Source organism: Molothrus ater, chromosome 8 (genome assembly GCF_012460135.2).
Source record: "Molothrus ater isolate BHLD 08-10-18 breed brown headed cowbird chromosome 8, BPBGC_Mater_1.1, whole genome shotgun sequence".
NCBI classification, from domain to species: Eukaryota; Metazoa; Chordata; class Aves; order Passeriformes; family Icteridae; genus Molothrus; species Molothrus ater.
Genome location: NC_050485.2, coordinates 33,082,823 through 33,089,149, shown reverse-complemented (window position 1 = coordinate 33,089,149; position 6,327 = coordinate 33,082,823).

Here is a 6,327-nt window from a genome sequence, read left to right as displayed (position 1 = left end):
TATGGTCCCACTTGTACAAGGTTGTTCTTAATGATTTATTCAATAAAGGCCGTGACTGGAAGTAACTGAAGAGTAGGTGAATTTGAATATTCAACACCTCAACCAAAGCTCATGAAAACCTGTGTAGTCATTAAAAATAAACAATCTCATTTATCCCATCCAATTATAATCCAAAGTGGAAAACAAAATGCACCTACAGAAGGTAAAGATATTATCTTCCCTCCACCCCCCATTTCAGTGGCTCTAAAAGGTTTTCAATCTCTGTATTTATTATTAAAAGGTTTCAGGTTTCATTCATAACCAGGTTTTGTTCACATGACCATAAAGCCCTTCCAAACACATTACAGAAGATTCTCGTGCTGCAGTTTGCTTTAGCACTGAACAAGCAAAATCCAAGTTATCCTCCAGGAGACTTTCAAAGGGAAGGTGAAATAAAAGGAGAAGTGGATTCAGAAGAAACAGCAGAGTTACTGGGAATGAAGAAAAAAATAATAAAGCAGGAATTTTTCTTAATCAAGATGTAAAATTGTTTTTGCTTTCTTTTAGAGGTGAGCAGAAATTTAAGCTCAAGAGATGACTTATCTACCATTTACTTTTTTGCTTGCAGCTGAAAACTTTAACAAAGTTTGACCCCACACTAAGGGTTACACTACCTTGATAAAATAAAATGCATTTCCATAATTCTTTAATATGGCACAGACATATTAACAACACTTCTGAAAGAAAATCTGGGTTGATTTTTATAGATGCAAAAATTCCTGTTAAATTTAAAAAAACCCCTGAAAATTAGAACTAATTAAAAATTAGTTCTGCATCTGTGTTGGAGCAGATTTTCATCCTATTATCTGCACATATCCCAACAGGCAGGGCTGGAACTGGCACAGCACAGCCCTGCCAGCTCACATTGGCTCCCCTGATTTTCTGCCTTGAGGGTAAAAGCCAAAAAGTGGAGACTGACTTCACTTCTGTCAGCAACAAAACTCCCACTGACCTGGCCAGGGTTGGAATCATGTAATAAAAAAGGTGTCCAAAGGCTCAGGGTGGGTGTTGAGTTGATGGTGACATTGTGACAACAGGTGAAAGCCAAAGGTGACAGTGCCCAAATGCACAGAGGGACACTGAGCCAGGGCAGTGTCACATGAGACATCTCCAGTGGCCAAAGAAACCAAAATGTTATTCCAGAGCACACTGAGCTGTGCCAGATCCCTGTGACACAGGAGAACAGCCCTGCTATCAGCAGCTCACTTCAAACAGTAAAGGCAAAAAATGGCCAACCCCAGCAGGCAAAGTCCATCCTCCTAAAGGAAAAGTGCTCACCCTCCTAAAGGCAAAGTCCATCCTTCTAAAGGCAAAGTCCATCCTTCCTAAAGGAAAAGTGCTCACCCTCCTAAAGGTAAAGTTCATCCTTCCTAAAGGAACAGTTCATCCTTCCTAAAGGAACAGTCCATCCTTCCTAAAGGTAAAGTTCATCCTTTCTAAAGGAACAGTTCAACCTTCCTAAAGGAACAGTCCATCCTTCCTAAAGGTAAAGTTCATCCTTCCTAAAGGCAAAGTGCTCACCCTCCTAAACAAAAAGTGCTCACCCTTCCTAAAGGCAAAGTCCATCCTTCTAAAGGCAAAGTTCATCCTTCTAAAGGCAAAGTGCTCACCCTCCTAAAGGCAAAGTCCATCCTTCTAAAGGCAAAGTCCATCCTCCTAAACAAAAAGTTCTCATCCTTCTAAAGGCCAAATTCTCCTCCTTCCTAAAGTCAAAGTTCTCATCCTCCTAAAGTCAAAATTTTCACCTGTCCTAAAGGCAAAGTCCTCCTTCTCCTGAAGGCCAAGTCCTCCTTCTCCTGAAGGCAAAGTCCTCACCCTTCCTAAAGGCAAAGTTCTCACTCTTCTCCCCGTTTTTATTTCCAGCACTGTCTTGTGTAGGATTTGTTTATCAGAAACATCTGTAATGTGCAACATTTTCACATCTCATGCTCCATTAGGTAAATTATTAAGTTACAAGTTCCTTAAAAGTTAGCACAGAGAAAAAACTACTGCTCAGTGAACCTTGTGGGTCTCTTCCAGCTCAGCATATTTTGTGATTCTTTAAGAAATAAAAATCTTTAGAACGTGAGAGAAATCAATAACATTTGTACTTACCGTAAAGGAGCCACCAAAAAAAATTATATATAATAATAAATAATTTCTGCATGTTTTTCCATTCTGCAGGATCTAAAGCATCAGGAATCCACACCCACAGAGAAAGGAATAAACCTCAGTGCAGAGAAAGGCAGACACCTGTGCCATAAAAACACTTGGGGGGGCGTGTGTAATATATTTTATTGGGCAAATAGAAAAAGCATTCACGTTAATCAAAGCCTAAAGAGGCATTTGGAAGACCTTAGAACACAGAAAAATAATTCTGGAGTACAGAGGCATCTCACTCCAGCATCCATCAGAGCAGCAATGAGCACTCTCAAAGTTCACGGCTGCTGCCAGGAGCTGTAAAGAAAACTGAAGCCATGAATCCCCCAAAGCAGAGCTGAGCCCTGCAGCTCTCCTCTTTCACCTCCCTCTTTCCCCAAAATCCACAAATTCACCTGCTCAACACCCCTTCATCTCCCCAAAATCCACAAATTCACCTGCTCAACACCCCTTCACTTCCCCCAAATCCACAGATTCACCTGCTCAACACCCCTTCACTTCCCCAAAATCCACAAATTCACCTGCTCAACACCCCTTCATCTCCCCAAAATCCACAAATTCACCTGCTCAACACCCCTTCACTTCCCCAAAATCCACAAATGCACCTGCTCAACACCCCTTCATTTCCCCAAATCCACAGATTCACCTGCTCAACACCCCTTCATTTCCCAAAATCCACAAATTCACCTGCTCAACACCCCTTCATTTCCCCAAAATCCACAAATTCACCTGCTCAACACCCCTTCATTTCCCCCAAATCCACAGATTCACCTGCTCAACACCCCTTATTTCCCCAAAATCCACAAATTCATATTCCAGGCTGTGAAAATCTTTCTGCCTGCACAGCAAACATCACCACATCACCAGTACTTTCACAAACACAGTTCCTAACTTGCTCCAGGAACCTCCCAGAGAATATTTCTCATCAGTTTTCCCAGCAGCTCTCTCAGACAGCCCTATGTCTCTCGATTTCCCACAGTTTTTGCTGCTGCCCCATCAGACATTTTGGCCCCCACCCAAACTCCTCATCCCTCATTGCTGTCATGTAGAAAAAACTGGACTAATACCATCCTAGCTGACTCTTCATCTCATTTTAATCCAAATTTAAAATAGTTTTTATTCTCTTCCCAATGAATTCTCTTTATTTCTCCCTCCTCCTGCAGCTCTGGAAAGTGTTAACTCTAGCACACATGAATATTGTATTTATGGACTGAAAACAAAGCTGGTCTTGCTTTTCTGAACAACAGAAAGAGAATAGAAAACAGATTAAGATATCCATTACATTAAAAAAAAAAGCAACCAATAAATTAGAATAAAATCTCATTTAGGCCTCCTATCATCTGTCTTAAGCTGTCTTGGTGTTTAAATTGTCCTTAAAGCCATTCTCTGAAACAGCCAAGGAAAAAATGTACTTGCAAAAGGCACACAGAGTTTGCTTTTGATGTCATCATTCAAACGGAGAATAAAAGCCCAGATATGCTGCAGGGCTGACATTCTGTGGGTGCTGTCCTAACCCAGCTTTACAGCAGATAATGAGATAACCAATGGTTTTATTAAGCAAATGCTGGTGAGGAATATGGTAATACATAAAGAAAACTTGGTTTGAGCTGTCTTTTGTTTCTGATTATGAACACTCAGGGCATTCAGACAGTGCTCCACACCAAACCAGTCTAGCCCAGTCCTTTCCTGGAGCTGACCTGCGATTGAATAACACCCCAGCTGAGTGTATTGGATAAAATTGCACAATTTCAGCTCAATTCTCATAGTGTTTCCATCCAAAACTGGCCAACCAGTGAGGTAAAATTAGAATTATTTTTTTTTTATATCCTGACTTGAAACACTTTGTTCTGCACCAATCCATCACTGGCTGTCAGTACTTTTAAGAGCAGTAATACAAAATATTTTACCAGACAGCAGGACCTTAAGTGGGAATTAAAACACAATAGAAGTGTGACACATCTGTGTGCTGGTGTCTCTCTCACTGGTGAAAATCCTCTGCTTTAGTTTTACACTTTGCTCAATAAACTGTAATTTAGTTACTGTATAAGCAAGGTTAAATGCTGCTGTCTGTAGGCCAAGAAAGAAGTAACAGAGTCTTCAAATGAGAGGACTTTTTTTCCATTTATTTGCTGTCTCTTGGCCAGGCACCAAGCTTTCATATTCATAGCAGCATAAAAAGCAACCAAAACAACAACAACAAGAACTCCTGCTGAGACTATTAAAGTGTCATTTTCAGCAGCAGGACTCCATAAATCACAGAGACATCCTCACCTCAGCTTCTGCCCCTGCAGTCACTGCAGCTGCTGTGCTCACACAGGTGACTGGATCAGCTTTGTTATGTGCAAGGAGAGCCCTGGCCCAATCCCTGCTCTTGGCTCAGGAAACATCTTCCATGAGGATTTCCTGTGCCAAAATGCAGCTCTCACCCAGCTTTCCTCCTTGCATGCCCTGCCTTGGGCTGTGCACGCTGAGCTGCAGCTCCAGCTCCAGCCTGGGCTCACAGCCCTGCAATCCAACAGTCCCAGGTCATGGAGAACAGAGGCTCAGCAGGATCACCCAGTCCCAGGGAATAAACTCAGGTGCCTGGGCAGGTAAAACACAGCCCTCGTTAGGAAAAACAAAGGTCAGGTTAATTCCCAGCAGGGGAGACACTGGGTCACAGATCAACCACACAAAGATAAAGAGGAAATAGCAAAAAACACCAGCACACATCTTTGGGGGGGAGGTTGTGTTAAAAGGGAAAATTATCAAAGCCTTCAGGACTAAAATAATTCAAGGTTAGGAGCAGCCCCTCCACTTCCAGCTGCAAAGATGCTGTTCCACATCCCAGTGGAGGGATTTGGCATCAAAGAGCCTGGGCTGGGAAAGAGGATGGAAGGAGGAACTGCTCTTGACAGCATCTGCTGGCTCTCATTTAACAACAATAAACTGTAATTCTGATGTGAACAGGCAGGATGTCTCACCTTCACGTTTCACAGGCTTTGTTCACTACATTATCAAGTAGATTTAATCTAAACCCCTCAATTTAAACAACATCCTCGGGGTAAAAAAAAAAGAAGCGACACCCTTAAATTCCCATTTCTATTGTAAATATTTCTGCTGAAATGGGGGAGGAAAAATGGGGAGAAAGTTCTCTGCAATGCCACTGATAGCACAGATCAAATTCTTTTAAATTACACACAGAAAATCCTCCTCTCCTGAAAGATTTAATAGCAAAGCTGCAAAGAGTAGCTGTCTATTAAGGAGCCTTTATTAAATATCCAGAACATGTTGTGTGGTATTTATTCCTTTCCTAGAGTGCATTATCATCAGCACTTGCACAACAATATATAATTTATATCAATAGCAAAGTTCTTATTGATATCTTTGAAAGCAGCTTATACCTAATTTACTAAAAGCACTCATCTGCAGAGAGTGTTTTGTTATTTATTAGAATTAATTAAATCCTTCTGTGTTATGTTAAAGCACACATCTTGTAAGTCCTTGAAGGCCTGGCTGAAAAGAAAAATAAAGTTTTACAGGCTCTCTTTTAGAAGAGATAAATAAAGTCAATCAGTCAACAACATGGTCTGTTAAAACATGATCACAAAAGGAAAACTAGTTTCAAAATATTTCATTTTCAAATAGTAAAATGTTCTTCTTGATTTGGTAACATTTTAATCTGCTTTCTTGTATTACACATACCAGAAAGGGAGAACAAGAAAAAATTGCTGTGCTATGACAATTCAAATTTGTTCAGTGAACCAGGAATATTGCTGTCCAATTCTCAGTGTTTAGGAGATGAGCCTGTACTGCAAATGAGGAAACCAGAGTGTGCTACTGCTTCTAAATATGTGAAAAACAAGGAAAATGCAGAATAATAGCAATTCACGTGTTTGCTTCAAGATGTTTTAATATTGATTTCACCCTGAAAAATCCTTAATGTTATTTAAAGATGACTTTTACCAAAAAAAAACCCTTTGTGGGATTGAACTTCCAATCCCCTTGTGACATTTCTGCCTTATTGAGTAATTTGGGGCCCATTTGGGAGAGGCAGAGACCCCAAAGGCAGGGAGTTTGTAACAACAAGCAGGGAGGGATGGAACACAAAATGAGACAAACAGGGCGGATTAGAGGGACCCGTGAAGGTCAGAGCAAAAGTGGAATCCA